Source organism: Gopherus evgoodei, chromosome 9 (assembly GCF_007399415.2).
Source record: "Gopherus evgoodei ecotype Sinaloan lineage chromosome 9, rGopEvg1_v1.p, whole genome shotgun sequence".
Lineage (NCBI taxonomy): Eukaryota > Metazoa > Chordata > Testudines > Testudinidae > Gopherus > Gopherus evgoodei.
The window spans coordinates 91778677-91795767 of NC_044330.1; the positions used below are offsets into that span (position 1 = coordinate 91778677).

Below are 17091 nucleotides of genomic sequence, written 5' to 3' on the forward strand. Positions count from 1 at the left end.
AAATTGTTTTTAACTAAAATAGTTAAATGAAATTAAAAAAAAAAATTACATCGATTGTGTCAGCCAGGCCAACATGAGAAATTTAAAATATTGGTTTCTGCAGCTAATTCAGTCATCTTCACCTTCATTTTCCTGTTTGTTCATAATCTGGAAAAAAACAAACAAAAAACAAACAAACAAGCTTTCCTGCTTTTTCAGGTCCCAAACAGTTTCTCAGTTTGGAATGAACTAGTCCAAACGAAGAAAATATTCTTTCTACACCAGCAGCGGAAGCTACTGCTGTTAAAAGTGAGATTATCACTTCAACAGTTTCTGAATCCAAGTGCTTAAGTGAGTTCCACCAGGTCACTGGTGTGACTTTCTTTAAAACATCATCAGCAAACACGTATTTCTGGAATGATTCTTATTCTCAAACTGGGTCTCTTTTATGGCCTGCTGCCATTATAGGTTTTCCCTTCTAGTGAGAGAATGGTATAGTAGAGCTCAAATCAATGAAGGCTACACTCAGAAAGACTTCAAGACTTCTGGAATATGCTGCTCAAACAGTTTCACTTTTGTTTCTACTGCCTGTCCCTCCCTTCTCACATTTATTTCCAGACTTCTTTTTGTCCAGATCTATTCCGCTCCTAACAATCTTCTAGTCATTGAACTTTTTGAAACTTTTCACTTTTGGAGAGAGGTAAGGGATTGACTCTGTGTACACAAATTTGCAGAGGGACAGTAGGGTTGAGGTCTGTTATTTCTCACCTCTATATATTATTTATTTATTTAAAAATATTTTTGCTGTTAACAAGCATGTTATCTCTGGAGACACAAATCCACAGTTTGAGAACTGCAAAACTAAGCATCTCTGATGGTATCTTCTAGACTGAGCACTGAGTCCCATTGGGTAGATAGAAAGATTAACCTAAATAATCTATACAGAAGCCCTTGGAACCCGATAAGATTGAGTCCCTAATCCATGAGCTATTAGAACTCATTTACAAAACTTTTCTTAAACATTACATGAAATTATCTCATACTATAGAATGAGAATTTTTAATCCCTATTCCATGATGAGATATCTTTGAGCTATAATGTATCTTAATTAAAACTATCTTTAAATAGGTTTTGTCCTCAAAAACATTTTATCAAAAAAATCCGATTTAAATGAAAAAAATCCATTAAAATTTTTTTTAAATCAATCATTTTTATCCACCCTGTCCCTGACACTTCCTTTAATGAAAGCCCTCCACTGGGTCCCCAAGGGTGCTAGCCTCTATTCACATGGGTAAGGGCCTCTGGATCAGGCCACACGCCAGGAAAAGTAGTAGCAAGATCACATTACGTGCTCCTATCTTGAGCCCTCTGAAATGTCCTCAAACCAGAAATTCCAAATTTCAGCTAGCTTTAGTGCCGAGTGCTGGTTTAGTGGTCCAGGCACCTCACCAATGTCATAACAAATCTCTGAGGGCACCAGGCTCCAAATAAAACAGCAGTAAAGTCACTTGTGTCTCACCTTCCATGCCAGGTCCTCAGAAGCTTTTGCCAATGCCAGCTCCAGCTGGGTTACTTTCTGCTTTCATTTCACTAAATGGACTGCCGAACCCTTTCTGCTAGTGAAACAGCTTCACAAAAAACCTGACTTTCTGTTACCCTGGTTACCCAGCCACACTGCTGCCAATGCAATCACACCAGCCAAGGTGGGAATTCTCCCTTCCCTGTCCCCACTACTCTGCAGTTCAGTTTCTGATGGTCCTGCTGTCATCAGCCACCTCAAGGCTAGTGCCCATTTAGGAGCAAAGTGAGCCTCAAGTTACAAAGCTAACTTTGTACTGAGACGAAGAATGGTGCCTCTCATCTTATGGCAAATGGCTGAGCTGTGATCATTTTAGGACAGACTTTCTAATCTCATTGCATTGCTATCTGCTAAGAAGTGAATCATTTACTGAGTTTCAATATGACTCTGAAATGACCTTATTTCAGGAAAGCCCGCAGAAATCTTACTCCGAGGACCTACTAAGTTTCTAGCAGTGCAGAGTCAGAGGGGAAATACCTTGTTCCTTTCATGGTGAGGCACACATATTTAATTGACTGAAAGCACTAGTCTGAAAATTTCCTGCACCACAGTGTGTGGTGAATGCATTATAATAAAGCATCTAAGATGACGTCTTCATGAACCAGCAAGATTTTCTCTGTTTCTGTAATGCACAGAAAGAAGCCTATGGTTTGCACGGAAAGAGAAGATTGCCACAAACTGAATAAAACTAGAGAAAATGTTGCCTGCTTCCCCAAACACATTCCCATCACATATTCCACATCCTAATCCATAATATTTATGGTACTTTATATATACGAACATCTGCAACTGAGTGAGTCACTGCTATTTAATAAACATGCAAATTCTTTATAAAGCTAATGTTCCTTTGGGCATGCAGGGTCAAAGTCAAAGTGACCTGAAAGCTCTGGAATTTCATTACTTAAAAAGACCATTGAGGAAGATCTCAAATCAAGTTCTTAACGTAGAAAACATGTGTCTAGATCTAGATAGATTTTTGTGGGGAGGGCAAATGCAGATGTTTGATTAAAACATCATTTAAGTGTCATTTTAGTCAAGAGTGGGCAAAGAAACGGGTGTCGTCACAGTTTTCACAAAATTGTTGATCAGGGACTTTCTTGTAGGGCATTGCCAGGAAAAGAGACTGTCTCCTTTCTTCTCATGCAAGTACTGCAAGCAGAGATTTCCCATTAGGAACATCCTGGACAACAGAAAGTGGCTCCAGTAACTGCCTCTTCCACTTTGTCTTCGGTTACATCTTAGGGCCTTTCTGAAGACAAGCTGTGTATAGCAAGAGCCTCTCCGGTAAACAAAGAATGTGAATGTTATTAGCACAGGGATAGGGTGAAAGTGTCTCCAGTTTTTAAAAGGAAGGATATTGACTGGACAAGTGATTCCAGCATAAAGATAACTTGCTACAATACAAGGCTCCTATGCTGTTGATCCCAATGCCAGTAAGTTTTATGCCAGTGGGTCTATATCTGTTTTAACACTGCACAGAATCAGGCCCTGTCCTTTCACAGTCTATTCAGTGCTCGCAATATAATGAATGCTATAAGAGAGGAGCTTCACTCTTTGGTGGCTTTCAGAGTTAAATGCAAGCCAGCCTCTGACGGTACACAATTACTGAACATGGGGGTCCAGTCTTGTAAACAGGAGTAGGCTCATCCAAATCCCTGGGGTAGAAACATGTAAGTAAGGGACTGCGGGCCTAGACCCATTTAACTGGGCTAACTTAACAGTGAAGTCCAAATATGGGTCATAAATAAGCAATGCTTCTAGTGGTGATCCCAAAGTAGGGTTTCCTTAACCATCCTGGAGCAATGATGATATCTTGGAGCTCTTCTGCCAATGAATGCCTGTGAATATCTGAAGGCTCCTTTAAATTCATATACTGAAAGTGTAAGCATGACTCATTACTAAAAAGGTACATGTTTAGTGTGTTGGGTTCAAAGTCTGGGTCCCTGGTAAAACTTTCCTAATGGTTGCTGGTCTTTGGAACTGATCTGAGTTTTTTTTTGTTCTGTGCTCATCTTCCAAGCTTCAGTAAAAAGGTACAAGATAATAACCACATAAAATGACATCTTTCAAGCACAGTCTGGATATTATTTTGCTATAACTAATGTAGAGTGGAAACAGATTCAGGTGACAACGTTCTGAGAAAAGTAACAGTGATTGTCTTGATTGAGCGTCATTTTAAAAGCAAAGCCTGCAAGGATCTGCAGACTGTCAAAAACTCAGTTTGAGAACAATCAAGCCAACCTTTGTGTGAAATCTGCTGAAGCACAGGGCACATCCATCCTTTTTAAGGTATCATGTGGAATTCCTCTGAGGACGGCAATCTCAATTACTTTAAACTGCTCACTTACTGCAGGCTTGACTAAGGTTCCCTGAAGGCTGCAGGATTCTTTTCTTTTTTAAATCCAGGTGTAAAGTAGATTCTGGTTCAAAAGGTAGATCACAAAGGCAGGAGAAACAAGCTGAAACAACTGGATACGAGGGAGTTGGGTTTAGGTCATTTGATGGTCTCCCATCACCCTTGGGCGCATTCCTCTTCTCTCCCCACAATGGAGCACCCTCTTCTCTTTCCTTCCCTTCCAGGGTATGTAAGCTGAAAAAACTACTTCTCTGGTCCTCTCCCAAATTGCACCTTCTGAATGCTGCCAAATTCTCCCAGACATCTGAGCTTACTGACAGTGAAGACTTACAGGCAAGGCTTTTTATGTGAGGATGTTTACAGATAAGCCAGCTAGCCAAGAGTTTTAGCTCCATTCCCCTTCTCCCATCAACTGAATATTTATGTGTAATATCTAAGATGACATGGCTGTAACTTAGATTCCTATATTTCCTTTCACCCAAAAATCCTAACGCACTCGACAAATTGTACATGCTGATTACAAGTTACATATGCAGTGACTCGTTCACTCATCACTGAAATGTGTCCACCTCTGGTGATCAACTCCAATGTACATCAGGTCACTCATTTAACTGTCCAGTTATGGGTGTAGGTGCCTAAACTTTATGCATCCAAATGTGAACACTCTGATGTCTATCTCTATGTGGCTCAGTTTCTCCATCTGTACAAAGGGGAAAATTAAAGTGTAAGGTGGTTTGAGAGCTATGGATGGAAAAGCACAGGACCAATATTGCTATTCTATTCAGTTCGGATCTCATTCTGTTTGACCTGAAGTTGAAGTTAAAAAACTTCCACTAATTTCAAAGGTGGCTGGACTAGGGTCTTTACATAAACTGCTTAAGAAACAGGAAAATTTATGAAAGAACCAATACATTTTTCCCATGGTGCTCCTGGATTTAGATATGTAGCCATCATTCACAATTATGCTAGAGAAGATTTCTCCTGCAATATCAATGTCATTATTGTAAAACGACATGGGTACACTGGCGATTTCTCCAATTCATTTACAAATGGTTTATTAATGATCAATAAAGCAGTAAGGCCATTTAATACTGAATATAGTACAGGTAAATCCCTATCGCCTATTATGGAATCCCTATTAGTTCCATCCTGAAATGTCTACGGAATGTCAAGTGATTTTCTGGATGTACCCTGAGAGCTTCATAAAAATCGCAGTTACCCTGTTTTGTTTATTCACCCATGTCATTTAAAAGGACAACAGCACTGAAATGCACACATCTGGGGACAAATTCTCTGCTGGTGTAATGCAACTGAAGTAAATGGAGAATTAGCTTCTTATTCTGAAGGGTTGGGTGGGAAGTGGCTTGTATTATGGGAACTGAATTTCTGAGAAATTTGGAGTAAGGCTGCTAAACTAATTGCTTTTATGGAAAGCCTCCAAAGCTTCTTTGCTGAGGAAAAAAGAAAGAGTGGGGGCTAATGCCCTTTCTTGTAGCATGCAAGCTTATTGTAAATACAGATGTGCAGAGCAGTTAAAGGCTGAAAAGATCTGCAGGTGTCTAGAGCCTGTAGATTATGTTGTGTCTTAGGCTATCTGGAGTCTCTCTCCTTTTACTGTACTCAGAACTGGCAGTTTTCTTGGTACATTCTACAGAAACAGAACAAATTTTGCTGTTTCACCTTAACTGAGCATGTGGTATGAGGTCAGCAACAGTCATGCAGCCTCTCTTTAACTGTCTAAACTCACATGATGCTATAGTTCTCAAGAGAAGGAACAGAAACAGGAAATTGGGCAAAAGTGATTCTGGTAGCAGGAGCCCCACAATACTGTTAAATAAACTCAACTCTTCAGCAATAGTAACATTTTGTATTTAATTACCAAGGTAACTAGAACAGTGAGAGTCCAGAAAAAGCCAAAAAGGTCCGTGCTGTGATGGTGATGGCTGATACTAACAATGTTGCTCAACAAGAATGTAAAGAAAGGATTGACTTCCATTTATCATTTATCAGAGGGGTAGTCGTGTTAGTCTGGATCTGTAAAAAGAGGCAAAGAGTCCTGCGGCACCTTATAGAGTTTTTAGGAAATTCTCACAGCTTGACTCATAGCAGAATAAAAAGATGACAGATCGAATATATTTTCTAAACTATTTTGGGACCAAATCTGGATGGTCTTACTTACACCTTACTGCCTTCACTAGTACTACCTTCACAGTAAAGTGAGCAGGATTTGTCTCTGCATCCTGTTTCCCACTGAAAATTGCCTGGAGAAAGAAAGATTCATCCAAGTGACAAGGGGAAGGTCTCTATAAATAACTCCTTTGGGAGGTGATCAAATCTGGAAATATTTGTGTTGTTTTGAGATTTCTTCAGGAAGCTTCAACACTCTCCCTGTCGTAAATGACTTGGGTGTCCATGGCGGATTTGTCCTAGATATTATGCCAAAAAAAAATGCTGAAAAGAAGAACTAACATTCCCAACATATACACAAAGAAAGGAGGATGGAAATAGTAATATATCATCACCAGGCTCCAATCCAGCGAAGCACTTGAGCACGTGCTTACTGTTAAGCACCTGAGTAGTCCCGCTGATTACAAATGGGACTCCCTCACATGCTGAAAAATTATGCAGACACTTAAATGCTTTGCTGGATTGAGGGCTGAGTAGTCAACACCTTGAAGGACTGAGTCCTGTAGGAAATATCCAGTCTTACTGGGTGAAATCCTGGCTCCACTGAAGTCAATGGCAAAGCTCCCACTGACTTCAGCGGGTGCAGGATTTCATAGCTCAGGCCTGTAAAAGTGGGGTAGAAATCTCATGGGAAGAGGTCTTCTGGCCAGATTCCTGCCACTTCATGCTTCAGGGCAGACTGGGAAGGGAACACCCCTGATAAAATCCTGGCCAAACTCCAGTGGGCTTCAGGATTTCATTCCCTGTTTTGAACAATTCCAGTACCACTTGGAACTGAGAAGTGATGGGATGCACCCACCGAGGTCAATGGGAGCTTTTTCACTCACATCAACAGGGCAGACTGTGTATACAGTTACTCTCAATGAATATTACCTAACTTCACACATAGCCCTATAGATTTCAATGGGGCCACTTGTGGACCAGGAGTGGTTTTTGTGTTTAATCTACAAATATTTGCCTCTTGGCCTCAGTTCAAGTTTTGGGAAAAGATTACTTTCCCATCTGAACTGGCTTGCACACCCCTGTTGTTATACAGCTATATTGTCCATATCTGTCTATAGCTTTATAAATAGCTCTGGATGATGCCGATACATCCGTCTATACAGGGCCGGTGCAACCCATTAGGCACCTAGGCGGTTGCCTAGGGCACTAACATTTGGGGGGGGGGGCGGCCGCCCCGGTCGTCGTCGGTATTTCGGGAGCGGGACTGTCCGCCGCCTCTGTCGGGGGCGTCATTTCAGAAGCGGGACCTTCTGCCGCCTAGGGTGCCAAAAGAGCTGGTGGCGCTCCTGCGTCTATAATATACAGAAGAGTGGTATGTATACATATAACACTGCATACTGTTTTCCAGAATTATTTGTTTTAATTTTGATACAAATTCCTGTCAGCTGAATTTATGCCCCATTCTCTGAAGAGTCTTAGCAACATTTGAGCCAATACTAGAAAAAGATATGGTGAGCTCTCTGGGAAGGCAGTAGGTTTTCATTTGTGTGTGGACAGTGCCTGGCACATTGTGGGCACTACCAGGGCACAAGTGAGAAATAATTAACATTTTAAATTTGTAAATATGAGTACTTGCCCTGGAAACTTGATTCTACTAGTCATGCTGATTCAATCAATCAGTGAACAGAAACACACCATGGGATTTGTGCATCCAATCAAAGCTAACCATCAGAGCTCAAATTTCAATAATTGAATACTTACAGAAACCCAACATTTGAACAATTTACAGATTAAGACTTATGTGTCAGAATTATTCGGTCAATAATTCTAAGCCTGAACTCACTCAAGAAAATAGTTAGCTGCTTGAAGGCAATTCACAAACAAAAAAAAACAAGACAAAGTGGTGACATCTGTTGAATACATTATTTGCTCAGATTGTATATACATGTACATTACTGGCATGTATAACATGTTGCACATACATACACCACTCCCTGTCCACCCACCTGCCCACACACACACACACACACACGATAGGCCTGAACTCTGCACAACAGGTAAGGGAGTTGAATTTGGATCTGAACTCCATTTTAGGCCCATCTGTACTTCGTACATTGGCATTATTTGAAAAACACTGAAGATCAAGCAATAATAATAGGAACCTCTGAATAGTTGATATACACGAGACTGCTTAATTCAGAGTACAGTACTAGGATAATTACAAAGTTACTCTAAGGAATTAAAAAAGCTCATTTCCGTTGTTTTTAACTGGATTTTTACCACCTAAGAGGTGTTTTTTTTTCCTTTCTGTATCTGATTAGGAATAGTTCAGTTTTAAGAACTTATTTTTTCTCTTCTTTAAAAGCTACTCTGAATTATTCTTCCCTGGTCTTACATTTCATAGGAGCTGGATGTCTGGACTTTTTTTAGAATGACTTTTTGGCCTTATTTAGTTTGTGGAATCATGCTGGTCATTCATCGGTCTGTCTAGGATAACGCATCGACATTTGTCTGCCTTCTTCATTTCAAAATACATAAATGTAATACAAAATAAAAAGAAAACTCTATATGCCACTTTTGAGTTTATGTAATTCATTTATTTTTAAAAATTCCTTGTGAGTTGTTGGTAGTGTGGTTTTTTATTTATTTTCTTTTTTTCTTTTTCTGCATTATCTGGCTCCTGCAAATAAGCAGCATTCTGAGTGGAAATATAGTTTTAAAAATTCGTATTTTCATTCCCTATATGAAAAAAAATCTACTTTCCTTTGAATTCTAGCTACCATTTCTAGCTGCATTCTGCACATGGGTAAAGTTGGCTCAAGCATCTAAGCATTTATTACTTAAACTTCTCATGCTCATGAGATAATCCTATGTGAAGTTTCACACTCTGGTGTGGAAAGGGAACACTGGATGTGAAATTCTACAGACAAGTGCTTTGTTTCTCAGTGTATCAATTTCACCTTCTGCCTACCCTATACCAGTGCACATGTTAAAAGGGTAAATTGGAATTGGAACTTAGGACCTGATCCAAAACCCATGGAAATCAGTGGGAGTCTTTTTGTTGCCATCAGAGGACTTTGGAACGGATCAGACAGGACTGAGCAATTCACTCACACAAGTGGTTCACATATAGGTTAAGTCTTTTTAATATTGTTTGCTAATGTTGTTGTGCATTATGTCTTTCAGCTAGACAATGTGTGACTGACTTGCATACTTTGTATAACGTTGCTTTTAATTTACGGACTGTGACTTACCTAAGGTAATGGAAAGTCATAAGACTAAATCAAATACTAACTAGAGTGTATTTGCTGTTTGTTTTAAATTACATTACTCTCAAACTTCCCTTGCTTAACCAAACTATGAAATCACGGTGCTCAAAACTATTAAATCACTTCCTCACCATCAGAAAATAATAGGTCAGACATGGAAAACAATTAAAATTAGCACATTGCACAGTGAACCTTCTTAGAACTGTGAATTATACATTTTCCTTTGTATTTCTGATTCATATACAACGTTACGCTCCTATCATAATACTACTGTGAGCTAACGTGTCCCTAAATCTATTTCCTTGGAATTCTCAGTTCTTCCCTTCATGGTCCGACTCTTCTAGACACAGCAAAAATGCAACTGCCTAAACTATAGGCAGAGAGGACTGTTTTCCCAAACAGGTGCTTTCTCTTTGGGGTTAACCTTATGCAATTTGTTAGGAGTTTTTAAGGCAGGCTTTTACCAGTGCAGCAGAAGTAAAACTCCATGTAAAACTCTACAATTAATAAAATAATTGGGGGGGGGGGAATGCTTTGGAAAGAAAAGTTCAGAGACTATAGCTTGATCTGTTGGGAACAATGGGCAATTAAATGTGCTCAGCGATACCTTAAATATATGTAATGTGGGAGAGGAGTAATAGCTCCCTTTACTTCATTTCACAAAAACTGTCACAATGCTAAATATTTGAAACAGGGCCAAATTCTCAGCTGGTATAAATGGGCATAATTCCTCTTACAGTCAATGGAGCTATGCTGATCTACACCCGTTTTGGATCGGGGGTCTTAATCTTTTTTAAAACAGTCACACGATTCTTAGTAATCAGCGTCGATGATAAAAATGTGTGTTTGTGGAATGGTTACTTGAGTTCACCTCCATGAAAGTGCTGATAACAAACCAACAGGGTTTTTCCACAATCATTTTCAGAACTGCAGCACTTATTTCTGCTTTTCTGTAACATCTCTCTCACTATTTACTGCTTCATCTCCTCTCCGACCCTTCCCTGTCCCTTCTTTTGCTGAAGTCCCCCAGTGCCATGGTTTTCACTTCCTGAAGTACATCCAGTGACTGAGGTCACAGATTAATTGTAAAGCCTCAAATCCCAGTTGGCTAAGCATTTTCTGGTGGCTTTGCATGCACCTTCTGGTTGGCCTGACCCGAGCCATTTATCTCCCACTGATCCTGTGCATGCACCTGACTAGGGCTAGAGCAACTGTGATCAGCTGGGGACAGAAATAGGGAGCAATGCTGAACATTTGGTGGACTGGGGCTTTAAATAGCATTTATTCTTTGTATTGCTGTGGCATGTCAACGCGAGATCCCCATTGTGCTAGGCACTGTACAGAAATAGAACAGACAGTTCACTGTTTTTCAAAAGGTAAGTACGGGGAAGTGGGGTGTTGACATGGGGGCAGATTCTCTGACCTGCTCTGCTCCCATTGTGCTGCAGGAGTTGTGTACAGGGAGCACAGACTAATCCTAAGCCCCTAGCTGAAGATACCTCTCGTGCTGGGGAGACCTCAGCTGCTGTGGTGCTGGCATATCTAACTACTATGCAGCTTCTGGCATAGGGAGTAGGATGGGGCAAGCTTGGAAGATGCTCTAACCTATACGCAGGGCTGGGAGCAGGCAGAGAATAAGCAGGGCCGGCGGTTGCCAACATTTAGGGGCCGGCGACTGAGGTGGCCAGACCTTCCGCTGCCTCTGTCAGGGGCGGCATGTTGGGGGCGGGACCTTCCGCCGCCTAGGGCGGCAAAAAAGCTGGTGGTGCTCCTGAGAATAAGGCAGCCATCACCAGCTACCTGTCAAAGCTGTTTACTGACAGAAAACTGGGTTCGTGTTTTTGCAGAAAGCATCTGCTTTTGTTGGTGACACTGATGTCCTAGAAGTGTGTCTAAACTGGCGTTACCTTGAGCATTTCATTCAAAGGGAAAGTTAATAAGAAGGTTAGGGCCAAACTGAAACACGAAGGGAAATATGGGGAGCCCCAGCCCAGTAAAGCATCTATGTCACTTCATGAAGGATAGGAATGGGTGGAACAGGAAAGCTGATCCAAGAAGGAAAAAAGAGGGAGCAAAATGCAGGAGTCAGTGGGCGTGTGGAGAAATGACTGAGTTCTTCAGAAGCACCAGAAGACCTTTTCCTTTTAGTGGGTCAGTGAGAGAAGTCCTTTCCCAAGGGGGTTCAAGGCTCATCAAAGTTAGGAAGAGCTCTATGCATAGAGGAGACCCCTGACAGGGGAGTAAGGCACCAGAAGTTACTGCGATGGTTTCGGCCTTCCTGCTGTACAGCTCTGTCCAGCTCCAAAAGTCAGTGTTTATGGTCTTAATACACCTCTACCCCGATATAACGCAATCCAATATAACACAAATTCGGATATAACGTGGTAAAGCAGCGCTCCGGTGGGGCAGGGCTGTGCACTCTGGCGGATCAAAGCAAGTTCGATATAACGCGGTTTCACCTATAACGTGGTGAGATTTTGGGCTCCCGAGGACAGCGTTATATCGAGGTAGAGGTGTATCCCTCCCAACTCTCCTTTTCCGTCAGAACACAACTGTGATCACAGAAACATGGCTGCTTTTCAAAATCGGATCCTCAGTCTTTCTGGTGGGTGGAGTAACCCCAACTCACATGGAGCAAAAGTAGAGAGAAGGCAGTTACTTAAACTTTATTAGATTTTTCTGGAATGACAGATCATTGAAACCTGCATCTTCATCTGGATTTTGAGGACATTTAAAAAAATTATGTGATGTAATGTTGATAGATACTAAGGAATTAGGGGTAATCTGAATATAATGCCACCAAAATGTCATCCCGTTAAAAATATCCTATGGGCCAAGAAATCCAAGGAGCTTTAGAAACCACATTGCAATAGGAGGTTTTCCTTATGCAGAATGGCTTTGCTAGCATGCAGGGACTGAAGGGTAAAAACTAAGCAGGAGTCATGTTAAGAGAGCTAGACTATATATTGCTCCAAGAGGATGGGATGTGGCTAGGAGCCAATATTAATTGCTAGGCAAGAAAATATTAGAGTCCTGAGGGACAGTGGGCTTGATGGAGATTGAAGAGAGCGGCTTTGGTAATTTAGCTGTTATATTTTCTTCTTCTCTCCCAGGGCTGACTGACACAGCTTCCACAGTCCATTCTGAACCACTACTCACCTTCACTTCCTTTGGGAGCCTGTGACCCACTGGGAACTGGAGTCCAGGCATGTCAGGATGAGACTGAGCAGAAGGCTGGCAGTCACCAGGACATGATTTCTTGCTACCCGCTCCCCTCTGTTCTGCCCTATAGTTGCTGCTGCGACTGCTAGGGCTGATATTGCTGGCAAAGCTTCAGCCTGGTGTTTTTTGACCTTTTACTCTTCCAGAGATAGAAATGGGATTTGTCTGAGGCTTGGAATAACTTCCTGTGATTGTGCTGGAGAGGGCTAGTCTGACGGGCTAGATAGCTATGTCTGTCGGGCCTGCTTAGGAAAGGAGAAAGCCTTTGCTGTGTGACTAACTGGAGAAAGATATAAAAGACCCTGAAGAGGCCACATGTGTATTAGAATTGTGCAAGGACTCAGTTACCCCACCCTGCCGTGTTAGGGCAGCAGTGCTTTGCACTGCCATTGAGCCAATAATGTGGAACCACTGACAACTCTTAAAGCTACCTCTTCGCCTGTAATTTTTATAGCTATTCCTTTGAGGCTAACTTAGACCTCCTTTTTGGAGTAGCGAGGGGTATGTGTTTGTGCATGCGTGTGTGTGTGTGAGAATGAGAAAGGGAAAAAAAAATCAAGCCTTTGGGATTCTAGGAGCATATAATTGTTGTATCATGCCCACACCAGCTCTCCCATAGTTCCCAACTATGGCCAGAGTAAGGCACTGACTCCAGATTGACACTAGGGATCAGAGGAGGCAGGGTTGCTCCATCTGCATCAAACATTTTACAGTGGGGTCTCTATTATTTCCCAGATTCGTCCCACCCCCTGGAGATCCCTCCAGCACAATTTTCAAGCAGAAGAGATCTGTGTCTGGGTCTGGGAGTCAGCAACTCCTTTGTTGTCATTTTAGCTCTGACGCTGACTCCCTGTGTGGCCTGGAGAAAGTCACTTGAGCTCTCTGTGCCCAACTGTTACATCTGCAAAATAGGGCTACTCGTATTTACCTGATAGGGGAAGATTAGTATCTGAACAGCACTTTGGAAATGCAAAGAGCCATATACCATTGTTATTATTTGTATTTCTACAGTGGCCAGGCATGGCCCAGAACCCCATTGTGTTAGGTGCTGTACAAACACAACAGGCACTCCTCAAAGAGTGTACCGTAATAAGCATTGCACTGCAAGTGCTAAATGTTATTAGCAAGAGTTCCTGTCCCTCTCACAGCAAGATTAGTGCCACAGTCACATATTCCAGACCATACTCCCTATGGAGCCCAGGGAACAGCTTTTACCTGACTGTCCAGCAGAACAGCTGTTAGCATTGTTTTGGTGATTTTTTTTTAAGCATCATTTCTGATACTTTCAGCCATTTGCTGGCACAGTGAATGAGGAACCAAGCGGGGGACCAAATCTGGATGCTCATCTGTTAGCAGGCAGAGTTGCTGGGAGCCCCTCGTGACGTGAGGGAGCACATATTTTAAACAATGGCTTTTAAAGCCAAGTCTTAGGCTGTATCAGATAAATTAGTTTCAAATACTGTACTGATCAGCAGGCAAATGACTGTGTGAAAGTCATATGTGCTGGCATTTTCCTCTGTGACTCACTCTGCAAACTGACTGATTCCGATATCCTCAATATAGACAGATCCTTGCCTCTGAATTTAATGATATATTTGTAGAGTTTTGCTGCTTGACACAAGAAGTCAGGATTTTCCCTGTTTTTCCATCCAAAGCGCCTGGATCCACTAAAAACAACACAATCAGCTATGGATATATGCACATGTCACATTATGACATTTTGGGGTGATTCTTCTTCATCATTGTGATAGTCTCATGATCCACTGAGCAAATTCTGTTTCAGCATCAGAAAGTAACGCTGTCCTTTTACACCTGCTTTCAAGGGGATCTCAAAGCCCTGTGCGAACAACGGTCTAGAGGCTGGATACAGAGCAGATAGCCACCCCGGATACAAATATATATCACCACAAAGATTTTTGCTGGACCAGATGTTCACAGCAGTAAAATCCCCATACCAAGTTTATGTAAGATAACAAAATTATAGACTATCCCAAGACTGTCACTCATATAGCATTGCAGTTTCAAAACAAACTGTCACCGGCATAAAATGGATTAAAGCCTTAGCACTGCACAAAGGTCCCAATCTTGCAAAGACTTGGACAGATGCCCAATATGCACTGTGAGCATCCCCACTGAAGTCACCGGGGCCAAAGATAATCATCAAAAATGCATCTAAAACTGTTACTGAGGCTTTCACCATATTTTGGAGTAGGGTACACAGGAAACAATGTGGTTCCAAAACTCTCTTCACCAAGTGCCATCTCTTTCAAATGCAGGTTTGTTCCAAACAGTATTGTATGGTGTACAGTTCTAATAATGCAACACTGCTTCGTCCTATGCCCACTGTCTTCAGTAGATGAAAACAGCATGTATACGTAACATGTATTTGCAATTAAAAAAAAAAAGTTAAAAGAAGCCAAGTGAATCTTCATGCAAAGATTTTTACACTGCAAGCCTATTTACTTAAAACCACAAAAATCTTTTGCATGCATCAGTCTTTCTGAGCAGATTAAAACAAACATAAGAAAAAAATTCACTGTAATAGCTTAGGGGGAAAAAATCAATTGCATCCTTTCCCTTTCCCCCTTCTAGATTTACACACACACACACGCACGCGCACGCACACAGGAATGTTTTCTGGGTAGATTTCCTTTTGGTGCAACTGTATGTTTAGAAATAACGGCCAACGTTTTCAAAATTGACTAATGGTTTTGTGGGCTTCTAGTTTTCAGACAAAAGCAGGCCCATTAAGGTGTCTCAACTTGAGCATGCAAAACCAAGGAGTCACCCAAAATCACCAGTAACTTTTGAAAATGGAGGCTATTAGATCCAATAATTCAATAATTATTTGCTTTTGTAATTTGATCTAATTCCAACTCTGGCCACAGAACGGGAAGTTATGCTAATCAAGTGCCGCAGCATGTTCTGCTGTGGTACCTGTAGCTTCATGTTAACAACAAAATTCAAACACAGTCTGCAAAATTTATAGAATGCACCACACAAAGAGCATGTCAGAACCTACAAGAGGAAGCGCGAAGTTCACTGTGACCAAGTTTGCTAGCTGAATCACAGAAAAAGCGATGTGAGAAAAGGGTTGTTTTGAGTACAGAACAAAAAACAAACATGAATCTTTTGATCCTTAAACCTCAATAGAGTTAATGCTATTTAAAAAATGCAATCTTTAAATCTAAAGGGAATAAATTCAGGATTCAACCAACCAGACAGAAATCTGAAGAGAAACGACTCCTCTTTGGTTGAAAGCAGTTTTCTGTGAGTACCAAAGAAGCCATTTAGCGAATACATTTGTCATCAAAATATAGACCTCAGTCTCAGATGGTACTTAAACATATGACTACTCATGTGCTTGATGGTAAGCAATCTTCAATGGCAATAGTCATTTGCATGTGCTTATATACCTGTTGGAATTGTGATGTTAATGTGTTTGGGCCACAGAGTTCTTTGCTCTGTTTTCATTGTTTGATGTCTGAGTGTTTGAGTAAAGATTGAGTGTCCTAAGGATCTTAGGATTTGGTTCCAAGCAACTGAATTGCTCGTATTTGACAGTTCTTCTTAATGTACAGATAGAATAGGAAGCTTTTCTTTCTGAATGAATGAGTCTAACCCTGGTTACACTTAACATGATTGAGCACTACTAAGGCAAATGAGAAAATCCTCTAAAGCAAATTCCAGGGGAAAACATGCACCAGATGGAAATACATGAGTGAGTGACTTACATATACTGAACTAAAGCCTCCTGTCCTTACTCAAGACTTGGGTTGTCTTGAGTAAGGGTTGTCTAAAAATGATGGGCCCAATCAATTGCTCCTGTGGGAAGTAGACACCACCAGGGAGGAAAATCTCTGTGAGGGTCTCCTCACAGAGATTTCTCCCTAGATGCTCCATTGAGGGTTGGGGTGGGGTTTACCCATCCACAAGTCAAGTCATATATCCAGCCCCTTAGTACATCTTGGGATCCACGTGCACCCAAAGGTGTCAGGGGAAGGAAGAGTATATGGATGTTTGCCCTCTAAGGACCTTGGGATGTGGTCTACAATACGCATTTCAAACTGGAGACAAATGTCCAAGGGGAAGGCTCTCATCACTACTACACCAATGCAATCTCTCTTCTGTCTCAAAGGCCACCAGGACTATGACTCATGCCCACAGCCATCATATTATTAACTTTATTCCAGCTAGTTATTTCTGGCACTGGGCAGCCAAAATATTTTGTGCTTCTAGTGTAACTATAGAAATGACAACAACAAACACTAGCGGACTGACCCTGGGTCAGGAGAAAAACAAGATCTGAAGACCTCTAATTTTTTGCCTATCGCGATGTAAACGAGAGGAAAGTGAATTTAAGCCTAGATGACAATGCTATAAATTTACCAGCTACCTGGAAGATGCTTACCAGAGTTAAGGAACATGAGAATACTGGTATTTCCCTATTAGATAAGGCATGGGCCCACTCCAGTTACTACTGAAGTTAATGGCCATTCCTCCATGAGAGCAGGAGTGGGCATTTTTTGTATTGTGGACTGTATATGTGTTATGTA

General features: G+C 41.4%; 1 protein-coding gene across 7 annotated transcripts in view; it reads right to left on the minus strand.

Moving 5' to 3' along the window:
• The window catches only part of GAB3 (GRB2 associated binding protein 3), a 100687-nt gene that overhangs the window by 42742 nt on the left and 40854 nt on the right, over positions 1–17091 (minus strand). The gene's annotated exons all lie outside the window — the stretch shown is intronic.